Here is a 21,381-nt window from a genome sequence, read left to right on the forward strand (position 1 = left end):
CGGGGCTCTTCGTTTGGGCCTATTCTTGCCTGCAGGACTCTGTTCGGGCCTCTTCTTGCCTGCACAGCCCCTCTACTCGGGCCTATTTTTGCCTGCGGGACTCTGTCCAGGCCTATTGTTGCCCCCGGAAAACTCCGTTCGGTCCTATTCTGGCTTGTGGGACTCTGTTCGGGCCTATGCTTGCCTGCGGGAATCTCCTTTCAGGGTTATGCTGACCTGTGGGATTCTCAGTTTGGGCGTATTCTCGCCTGCAGGACATCTCTTCGGGCCTATTCTCGCCCGCGGGACCCTCCGTTCGGTCGTTTCTGGCCTGCGGGACTCTCCGTTCGGGCCTAATCTTGCCTGCAGGATTCTGCGTTCGGGCTTATTCTTGCTTGCCGGACAGGGTTCGGGCGTCTTCTTGCCTGCACGGCTCCTCTACTCGGGCCTCATTTTGCCTTCGGGACACCGTTCGGGTCTATTCTTGGTCCGGGAATCTCCGTTCGGGCCTATGCTGGCCTGCTGGACTCTGTTCGGGCCTATGCTTGCCTGCGGGAATGACCGTTCGGGCCTATGTTGGCCTGCGGGACTCTCCGTTCGGGCCTTTCTGGCCTGCGGGACTCTCCGTTCGGGCCTATTCTCTGGAGCGGGACTTTACTCGGGCCTATTCTTGCCTCCGGGCCTCCTCTATTCTTGCCTATTCTTGCATCCGGGAATCTCCGTTCTGGCCTGTTCGGGCCTGCGGGACTCTGTTCGGGCCTATGCTTGCCTGCAGGAATCTCTGTTCCACCCTACTCTGGCCTGCGGGACTCTCCGTTCAGGCCTATTCTGGCCTGCGGGACTCTGTTCGGACCTATTCTTGCTCCGGGAATCTCCGTTCGGGAGTACCCTGGCTTGCGGGACTCTGTTCGGGCCTATGCTTGCCTGCAGGAATCTCTGTTCTGGCCTATTCTGGCCTGCAGGACTCTCCGTTCGGGCCTATTCTGGCCTGCAGGACTCTGTTTGGGCCTATGCTTGTCTACAGGAATCTCCGTTCAGGCGTATGCTGGCCTGCGGGTCTCTCCGTTCGGGCCTATTCTTGCCTCTGGGACTCTCTGTTTGGGCGTATCCTTGCCTGCGGGACTCTGTTCGGGCCTCTTCTTGCCTGCACGGCTCCTCTACTCGGGCCTATTTTTTCCTGTGGGACTCTAATGGGGCCTACTCTTGCCTCCGACAATCTCCGTTCGGGCCTATTCTGGCCTGCGGGACTCTGTTCGGGCCTTTGGTTGCTTTCGGAAATCCCCGTTCTGGCCTATTCTGGCCTGCGGAATTCTGTTCGGGGCTATTCTTGCTCCGGGAATCTCTGTTCGGGACTATTCTGGCCTGTGGGACTCTGTTCGGGCCCATGCCTGCCTGCGGGGCTCTCTGTTCAGGCCTTTTTCGCCTACGGGACTCTCCGTTCGGGCCTATTCTCTGGAGCGGGACTTTAGTCGGGCCTACTCTTGCCTACGGGGCTCCTCTATTCTTGCCTCTGGGATTCTGTTCGGGCCTATTCTTGTCTGCGGGACTCTCCGTTTGAGCCTATTCTTGCCTGTGGGTTCTCCGTTCAGGGCTACTCTTGCCAGCGGGACTCTGTTCGTGCCTCATCTTGCCTGCATGGCTGCTCTACTCGGGCCTACTCTTGCCTGCGGGACTCTGTTCGGGCCTATCCTTGCTCTGGGAATCTCCGTTCGGGCATACCCTGGCCTGCGGGACTCCGTTCGGGCCTATTCTGGCCTGCGGGACTCTGTTTGGGCCTATGCTTGCCTGCAGGAATCTCTGTTCCGGCCTATTGTGGCCTGCAGCACTCTCCGTTTGGGCCTATTCTGGCCTACGGGACTCTGTTTGGGCCTATGCTTGCCTACGGGAATCTCCGTTCAGGCGTATGCTGGCCTGCGGTATTCTCAATTTGGGCATATTCTCTCGCCTCCGGGACTTTCCTTTGCGCCTATTCTCGCCTGAGCATCTCTCCGTTCGGGCCTATTCTTGCCTGCGGGACTCTCCGTTCCGGCCTATTTTTGCCTGCGGGTCTCTCCGTTCGGGACAATTCTGACCTGCAAAACTCTCCGTTCGGACCTAATCTAGCCTCTGGGAGTCTCCTTTGGGGTCTCCTGTTGCGTGCGGGGCTGCTCTATTCCAGCCTTTTGTGCTTACGGAGCTCCGATATTCGGTCCTGTTCTAGCATGCGGAGCTCCGCTACTCAGGCCTGATTGTGCCTGCGGGGCTCCGCTACTCGGGCCTGTTGGTGCATGCGGGGCTCCACTACTTGGGCCTGTTCTTGCATGCGGGGCTTCGCTACTCGGGTCTGTTCGTGCTTGCAGGGCTCTGCTACTCGGGCCTGTTCGTGCGTGCGGGGATCCGCTATTCAGGCCTGATAGTGTGTGCGGGGCTCCTCTATTCAGGCCTGTCCTTCCCTGCGGGACTCTATTCGGGCCTATACTTCCCTGCGGGACTCTGTTCGGGCCTATTCTGGCCTGCGAGACCCTCGGTTCGCCCCTATCGTGGTCTGCGGGACCCTCGTTCGGGCCCATTCTCGCCTTCGAGACCCTCTGTTCGGGTTTTCTGGCCTGCGGGACTCTCCGTTCTGGCCTATTCTTGTGAGCGGGTCTCTATTCGGGCCTATTTTTGCCTAAGGGCTCCTCTATTCGGGCCTATTCTGGCCTGCGGGACTCTCCGTTCGGGCCTATTGTCACCTGGGGAACTCTCCGTTCGGGCCTTTCTGGCCTTCGGGACTCTGTTCGGGTCTCTTCTTGCCAGCGGGGCTCTTCGTTTGGGCCTATTCTTGCCTGCAGAACTCTGTTCGGGCCTCTTCTTGCCATCACGGCTCCTCTACTCGGGCCTATTTTTGCCTGTGGGACTCTATTGGGGCCTATTCTTGCCTCCGACAATCTCCGTTCGGGCCCATTCTGGACTGCGGGACTCTTCGTTCGGGCCTAGGCTTCCCTTTGGCAATCTCCGTTCAGGCGTATCCTGGCCTGCGGGACTCTGTTCGGGCCTTTGGTTGCTTTCGGAAATCCCCGTTCTGGCCTATTCTGGCCTGCGGAATTCTGTTCGGGGCTATTCTTGCTCCGGGAATCTCTGTTCGGGACTATTCTGGCCTGTGGGACTCTGTTCGGGCCCATGCCTGCCTGCGGGGCTCTCTGTTCAGGCCTTTTTCGCCTACGGGACTCTCCGTTCGGGCCTATTCTCTGGAGCGGGACTTTAGTCGGGCCTACTCTTGCCTACGGGGCTCCTCTATTCTTGCCTCTGGGATTCTGTTCGGGCCTATTCTTGTCTGCGGGACTCTCCGTTTGAGCCTATTCTTGCCTGTGGGTTCTCCGTTCAGGGCTACTCTTGCCAGCGGGACTCTGTTCGTGCCTCATCTTGCCTGCATGGCTGCTCTACTCGGGCCTACTCTTGCCTGCGGGACTCCGTTCGGGCCTATTCTGGCCTGCGGGACTCTGTTTGGGCCTATTCTTGCCTGCAGGACTCTGTTCGGGCCTCTTCTTGCCTGCACAGCCCCTCTACTCGGGCCTATTTTTGCCTGCGGGACTCTGTCCAGGCCTATTGTTGCCCCCGGAAAACTCCGTTCGGTCCTATTCTGGCTTGTGGGACTCTGTTCGGGCCTATGCTTGCCTGCGGGAATCTCCTTTCAGGGTTATGCTGACCTGTGGGATTCTCAGTTTGGGCGTATTCTCGCCTGCAGGACATCTCTTCGGGCCTATTCTCGCCCGCGGGACCCTCCGTTCGGTCGTTTCTGGCCTGCGGGACTCTCCGTTCGGGCCTAATCTTGCCTGCAGGATTCTGCGTTCGGGCTTATTCTTGCTTGCCGGACAGGGTTCGGGCGTCTTCTTGCCTGCACGGCTCCTCTACTCGGGCCTCATTTTGCCTTCGGGACACCGTTCGGGTCTATTCTTGGTCCGGGAATCTCCGTTCGGGCCTATGCTGGCCTGCTGGACTCTGTTCGGGCCTATGCTTGCCTGCGGGAATGACCGTTCGGGCCTATGTTGGCCTGCGGGACTCTCCGTTCGGGCCTTTCTGGCCTGCGGGACTCTCCGTTCGGGCCTATTCTCTGGAGCGGGACTTTACTCGGGCCTATTCTTGCCTCCGGGCCTCCTCTATTCTTGCCTATTCTTGCCTCCGGGAATCTCCGTTCTGGCCTGTTCGGGCCTGCGGGACTCTGTTCGGGCCTATGCTTGCCTGCAGGAATCTCTGTTCCGCCCTACTCTGGCCTGCGGGACTCTCCGTTCAGGCCTATTCTGGCCTGCGGGACTCTGTTCGGACCTATTCTTGCTCCGGGAATCTCCGTTCGGGAGTACTCTGGCTTGCGGGACTCTGTTCGGGCCTATGCTTGCCTGCAGGAATCTCTGTTCTGGCCTATTCTGGCCTGCAGGACTCTGTTTGGGCCTATGCTTGTCTACAGGAATCTCCGTTCAGGCGTATGCTGGCCTGCGGGTCTCTCCGTTCGGGCCTATTCTTGCCTCTGGGACTCTCTGTTTGGGCGTATCCTTGCCTGCGGGACTCTGTTCGGGCCTCTTCTTGCCTGCACGGCTCCTCTACTCGGGCCTATTTTTTCCTGTGGGACTCTAATGGGGCCTACTCTTGCCTCCGACAATCTCCGTTCGGGCCTATTCTGGCCTGCGGGACTCTTCGTTCGGGCCTAGGCTTCCCTTTGGCAATCTCCGTTCAGGCGTATGCTGGCCTGCGGGACTCTGTTCGGGCCTTTGGTTGCTTTCGGAAATCCCCGTTCTGGCCTATTCTGGCCTGCGGAATTCTGTTCGGGGCTATTCTTGCTCCGGGAATCTCTGTTCGGGACTATTCTGGCCTGTGGGACTCTGTTCGGGCCTATGCTTGCCTGCAGGAATCTCTCTTCCGCCCTACTCTGGCCTGCGGGACTCTCCGTTCAGGCCTATTCTGGCCTGCGGGACTCTGTTCGGACCTATTCTTGCTCCGGGAATCTCCGTTCGGGAGTACCCTGGCTTGCGGGACTCTGTTCGGGCCTATGCTTGCCTGCAGGAATCTCTGTTCTGGCCTATTCTGGCCTGCAGGACTCTCCGTTCGGGCCTATTCTGGCCTGCAGGACTCTGTTTGGGCCTATGCTTGTCTACAGGAATCTCCGTTCAGGCGTATGCTGGCCTGCGGGTCTCTCCGTTCGGGCCTATTCTTGCCTCTGGGACTCTCTGTTTGGGCGTATCCTTGCCTGCGGGACTCTGTTCGGGCCTCTTCTTGCCTGCACGGCTCCTCTACTCGGGCCTATTTTTTCCTGTGGGACTCTAATGGGGCCTACTCTTGCCTCCGACAATCTCCGTTCGGGCCTATTCTGGCCTGCGGGACTCTGTTCGGGCCTTTGGTTGCTTTCGGAAATCCCCGTTCTGGCCTATTCTGGCCTGCGGAATTCTGTTCGGGGCTATTCTTGCTCCGGGAATCTCTGTTCGGGACTATTCTGGCCTGTGGGACTCTGTTCGGGCCCATGCCTGCCTGCGGGGCTCTCTGTTCAGGCCTTTTTCGCCTACGGGACTCTCCGTTCGGGCCTATTCTCTGGAGCGGGACTTTAGTCGGGCCTACTCTTGCCTACGGGGCTCCTCTATTCTTGCCTCTGGGATTCTGTTCGGGCCTATTCTTGTCTGCGGGACTCTCCGTTTGAGCCTATTCTTGCCTGTGGGTTCTCCGTTCAGGGCTACTCTTGCCAGCGGGACTCTGTTCGTGCCTCATCTTGCCTGCATGGCTGCTCTACTCGGGCCTACTCTTGCCTGCGGGACTCTGTTCGGGCCTATCCTTGCTCTGGGAATCTCCGTTCGGGCATACCCTGGCCTGCGGGACTCCGTTCGGGCCTATTCTGGCCTGCGGGACTCTGTTTGGGCCTATGCTTGCCTGCAGGAATCTCTGTTCCGGCCTATTGTGGCCTGCAGCACTCTCCGTTTGGGCCTATTCTGGCCTACGGGACTCTGTTTGGGCCTATGCTTGCCTACGGGAATCTCCGTTCAGGCGTATGCTGGCCTGCGGTATTCTCAATTTGGGCATATTCTCTCGCCTCCGGGACTTTCCTTTGCGCCTATTCTCGCCTGAGCATCTCTCCGTTCGGGCCTATTCTTGCCTGCGGGACTCTCCGTTCCGGCCTATTTTTGCCTGCGGGTCTCTCCGTTCGGGACAATTCTGACCTGCAAAACTCTCCGTTCGGACCTAATCTAGCCTCTGGGAGTCTCCTTTGGGGTCTCCTGTTGCGTGCGGGGCTGCTCTATTCCAGCCTTTTGTGCTTACGGAGCTCCGATATTCGGTCCTGTTCTAGCATGCGGATCTCCGCTACTCAGGCCTGATTGTGCCTGCGGGGCTCCGCTACTCGGGCCTGTTGGTGCATGCGGGGCTCCACTACTTGGGCCTGTTCTTGCATGCGGGGCTTCGCTACTCGGGTCTGTTCGTGCTTGCAGGGCTCTGCTACTCGGGCCTGTTCGTGCGTGCGGGGATCCACTATTCAGGCCTGATAGTGTGTGCGGGGCTCCTCTATTCAGGCCTGTCCTTCCCTGCGGGACTCTATTCGGGCCTATACTTCCCTGCGGGACTCTGTTCGGGCCTATTCTGGCCTGCGAGACCCTCGGTTCGCCCCTATCGTGGTCTGCGGGACCCTCGTTCGGGCCCATTCTCGCCTTCGAGACCCTCTGTTCGGGTTTTCTGGCCTGCGGGACTCTCCGTTCTGGCCTATTCTTGTGAGCGGGTCTCTATTCGGGCCTATTTTTGCCTAAGGGCTCCTCTATTCGGGCCTATTCTGGCCTGCGGGACTCTCCGTTCGGGCCTATTGTCACCTGGGGAACTCTCCGTTCGGGCCTTTCTGGCCTTCGGGACTCTGTTCGGGTCTCTTCTTGCCAGCGGGGCTCTTCGTTTGGGCCTATTCTTGCCTGCAGAACTCTGTTCGGGCCTCTTCTTGCCATCACGGCTCCTCTACTCGGGCCTATTTTTGCCTGTGGGACTCTATTGGGGCCTATTCTTGCCTCCGACAATCTCCGTTCGGGCCCATTCTGGCCTGCGGGACTCTTCGTTCGGGCCTAGGCTTCCCTTTGGCAATCTCCGTTCAGGCGTATGCTGGCCTGCGGGACTCTGTTCGGGCCTTTGGTTGCTTTCGGAAATCCCCGTTCTGGCCTATTCTGGCCTGCGGAATTCTGTTCGGGGCTATTCTTGCTCCGGGAATCTCTGTTCGGGACTATTCTGGCCTGTGGGACTCTGTTCGGGCCCATGCCTGCCTGCGGGGCTCTCTGTTCAGGCCTTTTTCGCCTACGGGACTCTCCGTTCGGGCCTATTCTCTGGAGCGGGACTTTAGTCGGGCCTACTCTTGCCTACGGGGCTCCTCTATTCTTGCCTCTGGGATTCTGTTCGGGCCTATTCTTGTCTGCGGGACTCTCCGTTTGAGCCTATTCTTGCCTGTGGGTTCTCCGTTCAGGCCTACTCTTGCCAGCGGGACTCTGTTCGTGCCTCATCTTGCCTGCATGGCTGCTCTACTCGGGCCTACTCTTGCCTGCGGGACTCCGTTCGGGCCTATTCTGGCCTGCGGGACTCTGTTTGGGCCTATTCTTGCCTGCAGGACTCTGTTCGGGCCTCTTCTTGCCTGCACAGCCCCTCTACTCGGGCCTATTTTTGCCTGCGGGACTCTGTCCAGGCCTATTGTTGCCCCCGGAAAACTCCGTTCGGTCCTATTCTGGCTTGTGGGACTCTGTTCGGGCCTATGCTTGCCTGCGGGAATCTCCTTTCAGGGTTATGCTGACCTGTGGGATTCTCAGTTTGGGCGTATTCTCGCCTGCAGGACATCTCTTCGGGCCTATTCTCGCCCGCGGGACCCTCCGTTCGGTCGTTTCTGGCCTGCGGGACTCTCCGTTCGGGCCTAATCTTGCCTGCAGGATTCTGCGTTCGGGCTTATTCTTGCTTGCCGGACAGGGTTCGGGCGTCTTCTTGCCTGCACGGCTCCTCTACTCGGGCCTCATTTTGCCTTCGGGACACCGTTCGGGTCTATTCTTGGTCCGGGAATCTCCGTTCGGGCCTATGCTGGCCTGCTGGACTCTGTTCGGGCCTATGCTTGCCTGCGGGAATGACCGTTCGGGCCTATGTTGGCCTGCGGGACTCTCCGTTCGGGCCTTTCTGGCCTGCGGGACTCTCCGTTCGGGCCTATTCTCTGGAGCGGGACTTTACTCGGGCCTATTCTTGCCTCCGGGCCTCCTCTATTCTTGCCTATTCTTGCATCCGGGAATCTCCGTTCTGGCCTGTTCGGGCCTGCGGGACTCTGTTCGGGCCTATGCTTGCCTGCAGGAATCTCTGTTCCGCCCTACTCTGGCCTGCGGGACTCTCCGTTCAGGCCTATTCTGGCCTGCGGGACTCTGTTCGGACCTATTCTTGCTCCGGGAATCTCCGTTCGGGAGTACTCTGGCTTGCGGGACTCTGTTCGGGCCTATGCTTGCCTGCAGGAATCTCTGTTCTGGCCTATTCTGGCCTGCAGGACTCTGTTTGGGCCTATGCTTGTCTACAGGAATCTCCGTTCAGGCGTATGCTGGCCTGCGGGTCTCTCCGTTCGGGCCTATTCTTGCCTCTGGGACTCTCTGTTTGGGCGTATCCTTGCCTGCGGGACTCTGTTCGGGCCTCTTCTTGCCTGCATGGCTCCTCTACTCGGGCCTATTTTTTCCTGTGGGACTCTAATGGGGCCTACTCTTGCCTCCGACAATCTCCGTTCGGGCCTATTCTGGCCTGCGGGACTCTTCGTTCGGGCCTAGGCTTCCCTTTGGCAATCTCCGTTCAGGCGTATGCTGGCCTGCGGGACTCTGTTCGGGCCTTTGGTTGCTTTCGGAAATCCCCGTTCTGGCCTATTCTGGCCTGCGGAATTCTGTTCGGGGCTATTCTTGCTCCGGGAATCTCTGTTCGGGACTATTCTGGCCTGTGGGACTCTGTTCGGGCCCATGCCTGCCTGCGGGGCTCTCTGTTCAGGCCTTTTTCGCCTACGGGACTCTCCGTTCGGGCCTATTCTCTGGAGCGGGACTTTAGTCGGGCCTACTCTTGCCTACGGGGCTCCTCTATTCTTGCCTCTGGGATTCTGTTCGGGCCTATTCTTGTCTGCGGGACTCTCCGATTGAGCCTATTCTTGCCTGTGGGTTCTCCGTTCAGGGCTACTCTTGCCAGCGGGACTCTGTTCGTGCCTCATCTTGCCTGCATGGCTGCTCTACTCGGGCCTACTCTTGCCTGCGGGACTCTGTTCGGGCCTATCCTTGCTCTGGGAATCTCCGTTCGGGCATACCCTGGCCTGCGGGACTCCGTTCGGGCCTATTCTGGCCTGCGGGACTCTGTTTGGGCCTATGCTTGCCTGCAGGAATCTCTGTTCCGGCCTATTGTGGCCTGCAGCACTCTCCGTTTGGGCCTATTCTGGCCTACGGGACTCTGTTTGGGCCTATGCTTGCCTACGGGAATCTCCGTTCAGGCGTATGCTGGCCTGCGGTATTCTCAATTTGGGCATATTCTCTCGCCTCCGGGACTTTCCTTTGCGCCTATTCTCGCCTGAGCATCTCTCCGTTCGGGCCTATTCTTGCCTGCGGGACTCTCCGTTCCGGCCTATTTTTGCCTGCGGGTCTCTCCGTTCGGGACAATTCTGACCTGCAAAACTCTCCGTTCGGACCTAATCTAGCCTCTGGGAGTCTCCTTTGGGGTCTCCTGTTGCGTGCGGGGCTGCTCTATTCCAGCCTTTTGTGCTTACGGAGCTCCGATATTCGGTCCTGTTCTAGCATGCGGATCTCCGCTACTCAGGCCTGATTGTGCCTGCGGGGCTCCGCTACTCGGGCCTGTTGGTGCATGCGGGGCTCCACTACTTGGGCCTGTTCTTGCATGCGGGGCTTCGCTACTCGGGTCTGTTCGTGCTTGCAGGGCTCTGCTACTCGGGCCTGTTCGTGCGTGCGGGGATCCACTATTCAGGCCTGATAGTGTGTGCGGGGCTCCTCTATTCAGGCCTGTCCTTCCCTGCGGGACTCTATTCGGGCCTATACTTCCCTGCGGGACTCTGTTCGGGCCTATTCTGGCCTGCGAGACCCTCGGTTCGCCCCTATCGTGGTCTGCGGGACCCTCGTTCGGGCCCATTCTCGCCTTCGAGACCCTCTGTTCGGGTTTTCTGGCCTGCGGGACTCTCCGTTCTGGCCTATTCTTGTGAGCGGGTCTCTATTCGGGCCTATTTTTGCCTAAGGGCTCCTCTATTCGGGCCTATTCTGGCCTGCGGGACTCTCCGTTCGGGCCTATTGTCACCTGGGGAACTCTCCGTTCGGGCCTTTCTGGCCTTCGGGACTCTGTTCGGGTCTCTTCTTGCCAGCGGGGCTCTTCGTTTGGGCCTATTCTTGCCTGCAGAACTCTGTTCGGGCCTCTTCTTGCCATCACGGCTCCTCTACTCGGGCCTATTTTTGCCTGTGGGACTCTATTGGGGCCTATTCTTGCCTCCGACAATCTCCGTTCGGGCCCATTCTGGCCTGCGGGACTCTTCGTTCGGGCCTAGGCTTCCCTTTGGCAATCTCCGTTCAGGCGTATGCTGGCCTGCGGGACTCTGTTCGGGCCTTTGGTTGCTTTCGGAAATCCCCGTTCTGGCCTATTCTGGCCTGCGGAATTCTGTTCGGGGCTATTCTTGCTCCGGGAATCTCTGTTCGGGACTATTCTGGCCTGTGGGACTCTGTTCGGGCCCATGCCTGCCTGCGGGGCTCTCTGTTCAGGCCTTTTTCGCCTACGGGACTCTCCGTTCGGGCCTATTCTCTGGAGCGGGACTTTAGTCGGGCCTACTCTTGCCTACGGGGCTCCTCTATTCTTGCCTCTGGGATTCTGTTCGGGCCTATTCTTGTCTGCGGGACTCTCCGTTTGAGCCTATTCTTGCCTGTGGGTTCTCCGTTCAGGCCTACTCTTGCCAGCGGGACTCTGTTCGTGCCTCATCTTGCCTGCATGGCTGCTCTACTCGGGCCTACTCTTGCCTGCGGGACTCCGTTCGGGCCTATTCTGGCCTGCGGGACTCTGTTTGGGCCTATTCTTGCCTGCAGGACTCTGTTCGGGCCTCTTCTTGCCTGCACAGCCCCTCTACTCGGGCCTATTTTTGCCTGCGGGACTCTGTCCAGGCCTATTGTTGCCCCCGGAAAACTCCGTTCGGTCCTATTCTGGCTTGTGGGACTCTGTTCGGGCCTATGCTTGCCTGCGGGAATCTCCTTTCAGGGTTATGCTGACCTGTGGGATTCTCAGTTTGGGCGTATTCTCGCCTGCAGGACATCTCTTCGGGCCTATTCTCGCCCGCGGGACCCTCCGTTCGGTCGTTTCTGGCCTGCGGGACTCTCCGTTCGGGCCTAATCTTGCCTGCAGGATTCTGCGTTCGGGCTTATTCTTGCTTGCCGGACAGGGTTCGGGCGTCTTCTTGCCTGCACGGCTCCTCTACTCGGGCCTCATTTTGCCTTCGGGACACCGTTCGGGTCTATTCTTGGTCCGGGAATCTCCGTTCGGGCCTATGCTGGCCTGCTGGACTCTGTTCGGGCCTATGCTTGCCTGCGGGAATGACCGTTCGGGCCTATGTTGGCCTGCGGGACTCTCCGTTCGGGCCTTTCTGGCCTGCGGGACTCTCCGTTCGGGCCTATTCTCTGGAGCGGGACTTTACTCGGGCCTATTCTTGCCTCCGGGCCTCCTCTATTCTTGCCTATTCTTGCATCCGGGAATCTCCGTTCTGGCCTGTTCGGGCCTGCGGGACTCTGTTCGGGCCTATGCTTGCCTGCAGGAATCTCTGTTCCGCCCTACTCTGGCCTGCGGGACTCTCCGTTCAGGCCTATTCTGGCCTGCGGGACTCTGTTCGGACCTATTCTTGCTCCGGGAATCTCCGTTCGGGAGTACTCTGGCTTGCGGGACTCTGTTCGGGCCTATGCTTGCCTGCAGGAATCTCTGTTCTGGCCTATTCTGGCCTGCAGGACTCTGTTTGGGCCTATGCTTGTCTACAGGAATCTCCGTTCAGGCGTATGCTGGCCTGCGGGTCTCTCCGTTCGGGCCTATTCTTGCCTCTGGGACTCTCTGTTTGGGCGTATCCTTGCCTGCGGGACTCTGTTCGGGCCTCTTCTTGCCTGCACGGCTCCTCTACTCGGGCCTATTTTTTCCTGTGGGACTCTAATGGGGCCTACTCTTGCCTCCGACAATCTCCGTTCGGGCCTATTCTGGCCTGCGGGACTCTTCGTTCGGGCCTAGGCTTCCCTTTGGCAATCTCCGTTCAGGCGTATGCTGGCCTGCGGGACTCTGTTCGGGCCTTTGGTTGCTTTCGGAAATCCCCGTTCTGGCCTATTCTGGCCTGCGGAATTCTGTTCGGGGCTATTCTTGCTCCGGGAATCTCTGTTCGGGACTATTCTGGCCTGTGGGACTCTGTTCGGGCCCATGCCTGCCTGCGGGGCTCTCTGTTCAGGCCTTTTTCGCCTACGGGACTCTCCGTTCGGGCCTATTCTCTGGAGCGGGACTTTAGTCGGGCCTACTCTTGCCTACGGGGCTCCTCTATTCTTGCCTCTGGGATTCTGTTCGGGCCTATTCTTGTCTGCGGGACTCTCCGATTGAGCCTATTCTTGCCTGTGGGTTCTCCGTTCAGGGCTACTCTTGCCAGCGGGACTCTGTTCGTGCCTCATCTTGCCTGCATGGCTGCTCTACTCGGGCCTACTCTTGCCTGCGGGACTCTGTTCGGGCCTATCCTTGCTCTGGGAATCTCCGTTCGGACATACCCTGGCCTGCGGGACTCCGTTCGGGCCTATTCTGGCCTGCGGGACTCTGTTTGGGCCTATGCTTGCCTGCAGGAATCTCTGTTCCGGCCTATTGTGGCCTGCAGCACTCTCCGTTTGGGCCTATTCTGGCCTACGGGACTCTGTTTGGGCCTATGCTTGCCTACGGGAATCTCTGTTCAGGCGTATGCTGGCCTGCGGTATTCTCAATTTGGGCATATTCTCTCGCCTGCGGGACTTTCCTTTGGGCCTATTCTCGCCTGAGCATCTCTCCGTTCGGGCCTATTCTTGCCTGCGGGACTCTCCGTTCCGGCCTATTCTTGCCTGCGGGTCTCTCCGTTCGGGACAATTCTGACCTGCAAAACTCTCCGTTCGGACCTAATCTAGCCTCTGGGAGTCTGCTTTGGGGTCTCCTGTTGCGTGCGGGGCTGCTCTATTCCAGCCTTTTGTGCTTACGGAGCTCCGATATTCGGTCCTGTTCTAGCATGCGGAGCTCCGCTACTCAGGCCTGATTGTGCGTGCGGGGCTCTGCTACTCGGGCCTGTTGGTGCATGCGGGGCTCCACTACTTGGGCCTGTTCGTGCATGCGGGGCTCCGCTACTCGGGTCTGTTCGTGCTTGCAGGGCTCTGCTACTCGGGCCTGTTCGTGCGTGCGGGGCTCCGCTATTCAGGCCTGAAAGTGTGTGCGGGGCTCCTCTATTCCGGCCTGTCCTTCCCTGCGGGACTCTATTCGGGCCTATACTTCCCTGCGGGACTCTGTTCGGGCCTATTCTGGCCTGCGAGACCCTCCGTTCGCCCCTATCGTGGTCTGCGGGACACTCGTTCGGGCCCATTCTCGCCTTCGAGACCCTCTGTTCGGGCTTTTCTGGCCTGCGGGACTCTCCGTTCGGGCCTATTCTTGTGAGCGGGTCTCTATTCGGGCCTATTTTTGCCTAAGGGCTCCTCTATTCGGGCCTATTGTGGCCTGCGGGACTCTCCGTTCGGGCCTATTCTCACCTGGGGAACTCTCCGTTCGGACCTTTCTGGCCTTCGGGACTCTGTTCGGGTCTCTTCTTGCCAGCGGGGCTCTTCGTTTGGGCCTATTCTTGCCTGCAGGACTCTGTTCGGGACTCTTCTTGCCTGCACAGCCCCTCTACTCGGGCCTATTTTTGCCTGCGGGACTCTGTCCAGGCCTTTTGTTGTCCCCGGAAAACTCCGTTCGGTCCTATTCTGGCTTGTGGGACTCTGTTCGGGCCTATGCTTGCCTGCGGGAATCTCCTTTCAGGGTTATGCTGACCTGTGGGATCCTCAGTTTGGGCGTATTGTCGCCTGCAGGACATCTCTTCGGGCCTATTCTCGCCCGCGGGACCCTCCGTTCGGTCGTTTCTGGCCTGCGGGACTCTCCGTTCGGGCCTAATCTTGCCTGCAGGATTCTGCGTTCGGGCTTACTCTTGCTTGCCGGACAGGGTTCGGGCGTCTTGTTGCCTGCACGGCTCCTCTACTCGGGCCTCATTTTGCCTTCGGGACACCGTTCGGGTCTATTCTTGGTCCGGGAATCTCCGTTCGGGCCTATGCTGGCCTGCTGGACTCTGTTCGGGCCTATGCTTGCCTGCGGGAATGACCGTTCGGGCCTATGTTGGCCTGCGGGACTCTCCGTTCGGGCCTTTCTGGCCTGCGGGACTCTCCGTTCGGGCCTATTCTCTGGAGCGGGACTTTACTCGGGCCTATTCTTGCCTCCGGGGCTCCTCTATTCTTGCCTATTCTTGCCTCCGGGAATCTCCGTTCTGGCCTGTTCGGGCCTGCGGGACTCTGTTCGGGCCTATGCTTGCCTGCAGGAATCTCTGTTCCGCCCTACTCTGGCCTGCGGGACTCTCAGTTCAGGCCTATTCTGGCCTGCGGGACTCTGTTCGGGCCTATTCTTGCTCCGGGAATCTCCGTTCGGGAGTACCCTGGCTTGCGGGACTCTGTTCGGGCCTATGCTTGCCTGCAGGAATCTCTGTTCTGGCCTATTGTGGCCTGCAGGACTCTCCGTTCGGGCCTATTCTGGCCTGCGGGACTCTGTTTGGGCCTATGCTTGCCTACGGGAATCTCCGTTCAGGCGTATGCTGGCCTGCGGTATTCTCAATTTGGGCATATTCTCTCTCTGCGGGACTTTCCTTTGGGCCTATTCTCGCCTGCGCATCTCTCCGTTCGTGCCTATTCTTGCCTGCGGGACTCTCCGTTCCGGCCTATTCTTGCCTGCGGGTCTCTCCGTTCGGGACAATTCTGACCTGCAAAACTCTCCGTTCGGACCTAATCTAGCCTCTGGGAGTCTCCTTTGGGGTCTCCTGTTGCGTGCGGGGCTGCTCCATTCCAGCCTTTTGTGCTTACGGAGCTCCGATATTCGGTCCTGTTCTAGCATGCGGAGCTCCGCTACTCAGGCCTGATTGTGCGTGCGGGGCTCCGCTACTCGGGCCTGTTGGTGCATGCGGGGCTCCACTACTTGGGCCTGTTCTTGCATGCGGGGCTCCGCTACTCGGGTCTGTTCGTGCTTGCAGGGCTCTGCTACTCGGGCCTGTTCGTGCCTGCGGGTATCCGCTATTCAGGCCTGATAGTGTGTGCAGGGCTCCTCTATTCAGGCCTGTCCTTCCCTGCGGGACTCTATTCGGGCCTATACTTCCCTGCGGGACTCTGTTCGGGCCTATTCTGGCCTGCGAGACCCTCCGTTCGCCCCTATCGTGGTCTGCGGGACCCTCGTTCGGGCCCATTCTCGCCTTCGAGACCCTCTGTTCGGGCTTTTCTGACCTGCGGGACTCTCCGTTCGGGCCTATTCTTGTGAGCGGGTCTCTATTCGGGCCTATTTTTGCCTAAGGGCTCCTCTATTCGGGCCTATTGTGGCCTGCGGGACTCTCCGTTCGGGCCTATTCTCACCTGGGGAACTCTCCGTTCGGACCTTTCTGGCCTTCGGGACTCTGTTCGGGTCTCTTCTTGCCAGCGGGGCTCTTCGTTTGGGCCTATTCTTGCCTGCAGGACTCTGTTCGGGACTCTTCTTGCCTGCACAGCCCCTCTACTCGGGCCTATTTTTGCCTGCGGGACTCTGTCCAGGCCTATTGTTGTCCCCGGAAAACTCCGTTCGGTCCTATTCTGGCTTGTGGGACTCTGTTCGGGCCTATGCTTGCCTGCGAGAATCTCCTTTCAGGGTTATGCTGACATGTGGGATCCTCAGTTTGGGCGTATTCTCGCCTGCAGGACATCTCTTCGGGCCTATTCTCGCCCGCGGGACCCTCCGTTCGGTCGTTTCTGGCCTGCGGGACTCTCCGTTCGGGCCTAATCTTGCCTGCAGGATTCTGCGTTCGGGCTTACTCTTGCTTGCCGGACAGGGTTCGGGCGTCTTGTTGCCTGCACGGCTCCTCTACTCGGGCCTCATTTTGCCTTCGGGACACCGTTCGGGTCTATTCTTGGTCCGGGAATCTCCGTTCGGGCCTATGCTGGCCTGCTGGACTCTGTTCGGGCCTATGCTTGCCTGCGGGAATGACCGTTCGGGCCTATGTTGGCCTGCGGGACTCTCCGTTCGGGCGTTTCTGGCCTGCGGGACTCTCCGTTCGGGCCTATTCTCTGGAGCGGGACTTTACTCGGGCCTATTCTTGCCTCCGGGGCTCCTCTATTCTTGCCTATTCTTGCCTCCGGGAATCTCCGTTCTGGCCTGTTCGGGCCTGCGGGACTCTGTTCGGGCCTATGCTTGCCTGCAGGAATCTCTGTTCCACCCTACTCTGGCCTGCGGGACTCTCCGTTCAGGCCTATTCTGGCCTGCGGGACTCTGTTCGGGCCTATTCTTGCTCCGGGAATCTCCGTTCGGGAGTACCCTGGCTTGCGGGACTCTGTTCGGGCCTATGCTTGCCTGCAGGAATCTCTGTTCTGGCCTATTCTGGCCTGCAGGACTCTCCGTTCGGGCCTATTCTGGCCTGCAGGACTCTGTTTGGGCCTATGCTTGTCTACAGGAATCTCCGTTCAGGCGTATGCTGGCCTGCGGGTCTCTCCGTTCGGGCCTATTCTTGCCTCTGGGACTCTCTGTTTGGGCGTATCCTTGCCTGCGGGACTCTGTTCGGGCCTCTTCTTGCCTGCACGGCTCCTCTACTCGGGCCTATTTTTGCCTGTGGGACTCTATTGGAGCCTATTCTTGCCTCCGACAATCTCCGTTCGAGCCTATTCTGGCCTGCGGGACTCTTCGTTCGGGCCTAGGCTTCCCTTTGGCAATCTCCGTTCAGGCGTATGCTGGCCTGCGGGACTCTGTTCGGGCCTTTGGTTGCTTTCGGAAATCCCCGTTCTGGCCTATTCTGGCCTGCGGAATTCTGTTCGGGGCTATTCTTGCTCCGGGAATCTCTGTTCGGGACTATTCTGGCCTGTGGGACTCTGTTCGGGCCCATGCCTGCCTGCGGGGCTCTCTGTTCAGGCCTTTTTCGCCTACGGGACTCTCCGTTCGGGCCTATTCTCTGGAGCGGGACTTTAGTCGGGCCTACTCTTGCCTACGGGGCTCCTCTATTCTTGCCTCTGGGATTCTGTTCGGGCCTATTCTTGTCTGCGGGACTCTCCGTTTGAGCCTATTCTTGCCTGTGGGTTCTCCGTTCAGGGCTACTCTTGCCAGCGGGACTCTGTTCGTGCCTCATCTTGCCTGCATGGCTGCTCTACTCGGGCCTACTCTTGCCTGCGGGACTCTGTTCGGGCCTATCCTTGCTCTGGGAATCTCCGTTCGGGCATACCCTGGCCTGCGGGACTCCGTTCGGGCCTATTCTGGCCTGCGGGACTCTGTTTGGGCCTATGCTTGCCTGCAGGAATCTCTGTTCCGGCCTATTGTGGCCTGCAGCACTCTCCGTTTGGGCCTATTCTGGCCTACGGGACTCTGTTTGGGCCTATGCTTGCCTACGGGAATCTCTGTTCAGGCGTATGCTGGCCTGCGGTATTCTCAATTTGGGCATATTCTCTCGCCTCCGGGACTTTCCTTTGGGCCTATTCTCGCCTGCGCATCTCTCCGTTCGGGCCTATTTTTGCCTGCGGGACTCTCCGTTCCGGCCTATTCTTGCCTGCGGGTCTCTCCGTTCGGGACAATTCTGACCTGCAAAACTCTCCGTTCGGACCTAATCTAGCCTCTGGGAGTCTCCTTTGGGGTCTCCTGTTGCGTGCGGGGCTGCTCTATTCCAGCCTTTTGTGCTTACGGAGCTCCGATATTCAGTTATGTTCTAGCATGCGGAGCTCCGCTACTCAGGCCTGATTGTGCGTGCGGGGCTCCGCTACTCGGGCCTGTTGGTGCATGCGGGGCTCCACTACTTGGGCCTGTTCTTGCATGCGGGGCTCCGCTACTCGGGTCTGTTCGTGCTTGCAGGGCTCTGCTACTCGGGCCTGTTCGTGCGTGCGGGGCACCGCTATTCAGGCCTGATAGTGTGTGCGGGGCTCCTCTATTCAGGCCTGTCCTTCCCTGCGGGACTCTATTCGGGCCTATACTTCCCTGCGGGACTCTGTTCGGGCCTATTCTGGCCTGCGAGACCCTCCGTTCGCCCCTATCGTGGTCTGCGGGACCCTCGTTCGGGCCCATTCTCGCCTTCGAGACCCTCTGTTCGGGCTTTTCTGGCCTGCGGGACTCTCCGTTCGGGCCTATTCTCACCTGGGGAACTCCCCGTTCGGGCCTTTCTGGCCTTTGGGACTCTGTTCGGGTCTCTTCTTGCCAGCGGGGCTCTTCGTTTGGGCCTATTCTTGCCTGCAGAAGTCTGTTCGGGCCTCTTCTTGCCCGCACGGCTCCTCTACTCGGGCCTTTTTTTGCCTGTGGGACTCTATTGGGGCCTATTCTTGCCTCCGACAATCTCCGTTCGGCCCTATTCTGGCCTGCGGGACTCTTCGTTCGGGCCTAGGCTTCCCTTTGGCAATCTCCGTTCAGGCGTATGCTGGCCTGCGGGACTCTGTTCGGGCCTTTGGTTGCTTTCGGAAATCCCCGTTCTGGCCTATTCTGGCCTGCGGAATTCTGTTCGGGGCTATTCTTGCTCCGGGAATCTCTGTTCGGGACTATTCTGGCCTGTGGGACTCTGTTCGGGCCCATGCCTGCCTGCGGGGCTCTCTGTTCAGGCCTTTTTCGCCTACGGGACTCTCCGTTCGGGCCTATTCTCTGGAGCGGGACTTTAGTCGGGCCTACTCTTGCCTACGGGGCTCCTCTATTCTTGCCTCTGGGATTCTGTTCGGGCCTATTCTTGTCTGCGGGACTCTCCGTTTGAGCCTATTCTTGCCTGTGGGTTCTCCGTTCAGGGCTACTCTTGCCAGCGGGACTCTGTTCGTGCCTCATCTTGCCTGCATGGCTGCTCTACTCGGGCCTACTCTTGCCTGCGGGACTCTGTTCGGGCCTATCCTTGCTCTGGGAATCTCCGTTCGGGCATACACTGGCCTGCGGGACTCCGTTCGGGCCTATTCTGGCCTGCGGGACTCTGTTTGGGCCTATGCTTGCCTGCAGGAATCTCTGTTCCGGCCTATTGTGGCCTGCAGCACTCTCCGTTTGGGCCTATTCTGGCCTACGGGACTCTGTTTGGGCCTATGCTTGCCTACGGGAATCTCCGTTCAGGCGTATGCTGGCCTGCGGTATTCTCAATTTGGGCATATTCTCTCGCCTCCGGGACTTTCCTTTGGGCCTATTCTCGCCTGCGCATCTCTCCGTTCGGGCCTATTCTTGCCTGCGGGACTCTCCGTTCGGGACAATTCTGACCTGCAAAACTCTCCGTTCGGACCTAATCTAGCCTCTGGGAGTCTCCTTTGGGGTCTCCTGTTGCGTGCGGGGCTGCTCCATTCCAGCCTTTTGTGCTTACGGAGCTCCGATATTCGGTCCTGTTCTAGCATGCGGAGCTCCGCTACTCAGGCCTGATTGTGCGTGCGGGGCTCCACTACTTGGGCCTGTTCTTGCATGCGGGGCTCCGCTACTCGGGTCTGTTCGTGCTTGCAGGGCTCTGCTACTCGGGCCTGTTCGTGCGTGCGGGGCACCGCTATTCAGGCCTGATAGTGTGTGCCGGGCTCCTCTATTCAGGCCTGTCCTTCCCTGCGGGACTCTATTCGGGCCTATACTTCCCTGCGGGACTCTGTTCGGGCCTATTCTGGCCTGCGAGACCCTCGGTTCGCCCCTATCGTGGTCTGCGGGACCCTCGTTCGGGCCCATTCTCGCCTTCGAGACCCTCTGTTCGGGCTTTTCTGACCTGCGGGACTCTCTGTTCGGGCCTATTCTTGTGAGCGGGTCTCTATTCGGGCCTATTTTTGCCTAAGGGCTCCTCTATTCGGGCCTCTTCTGGCCTGCGGGACTCTCCGTTCGGGCCTATTCTCACCTGGGGAACTCTCCGTTCGGGCCTTTCTGGCCTTCGGGACTCTGTTCGGGTCTCTTCTTGCCAGCGGGGCTCTTCGTTTGGGCCTATTCTTGCCTGCAGAAATCTGTTCGGGCCTCTTCTTGCCTGCACAGCCCCTCTACTCGGGCCTATTTTTGCCTGCGGGACTCTGTCCAGGCCTATTGTTGTCCCCGGAAAACTCCGTTCGGTCCTATTCTGGCTTGTGGGACTCTGTTCGGGCCTATGCTTGCCTGCGGGAATCTCCTTTCAGGGTTATGCTGACCTGTGGGATCCTCAGTTTGGGCGTATTGTCGCCTGCAGGACATCTCTTCGGGCCTATTCTCGCCCGCGGGACCCTCCGTTCGGTCGTTTCTGGCCTGCGGGACTCTCCGTTCGGGCCTAATCTTGCCTGCAGGATTCTGCGTTCGGGCTTACTCTTGCTTGCCGGACAGGGTTCGGGCGTCTTGTTGCCTGCACGGCTCCTCTACTCGGGCCTCATTTTGCCTTCGGGACACCGTTCGGGTCTATTCTTGGTCCAGGAATCTCCGTTCGGGCCTATGCTGGCCTGCTGGACTCTGTTCGGGCCTATGCTTGCCTGCGGGAATGACCGTTCGGGCCTATGTTGGCCTGCGGGACTCTCCGTTCGGGCCTTTCTGGCCTGCGGGACTCTCCGTTCGGGCCTATTCTCTGGAGCGGGACTTTACTCGGGCCTATTCTTGCCTCCGGGGCTCCTCTATTCTTGCCTATTCTTGCCTCCGGGAATCTCCGTTCTGGCCTGTTCGGGCCTGCGGGACTCTGTTCGGGCCTATGCTTGCCTGCAGGACTCTCTGTTCCACCCTACTCTGGCCTGCGGGACTCTCAGTTCAGGCCTATTCTGGCCTGCGGGACTCTGTTCGGGCCTATTCTTGCTCCGGGAATCTCCGTTCGGGAGTACCCTGGCTTGCGGGACTCTGTTCGGGCCTATGCTTGCCTGCAGGAATCTCTGTTCTGGCATATTGTGGCCTGCAGGACTCTCCGTTCGGGCCTATTCTGGCCTGCGGGACTCTGTTTGGGCCTATGCTTGCCTACGGGAATCTCCGTTCAGGCGTATGCTGGCCTGCGGTATTCTCAATTTGGGCATATTCTCTCGCCTCCGGGACTTTCCTTTGGGCCTATTCTCGCCTGCGCATCTCTCCGTTCGGGCCTATTCTTGCCTGCGGGACTCTCCGTTCCGGCCTATTCTTGCCTGCGGGTCTCTCCGTTCCGGTCTATGCTTGCCTGCGGGTCTCTCCGTTCGGGACAATTCTGACCTGCAAAACTCTCCGTTCGGACCTAATCTAGCCTCTGGGAGTCTCCTTTGGGGTCTCCTGTTGCGTGCGGGGCTGCTCCATTCCAGCCTTTTG

Source organism: Loxodonta africana, assembly GCF_030014295.1.
Source record: "Loxodonta africana isolate mLoxAfr1 chromosome 26 unlocalized genomic scaffold, mLoxAfr1.hap2 SUPER_26_unloc_1, whole genome shotgun sequence".
In the NCBI taxonomy this organism is placed as follows: Eukaryota; Metazoa; Chordata; class Mammalia; order Proboscidea; family Elephantidae; genus Loxodonta; species Loxodonta africana.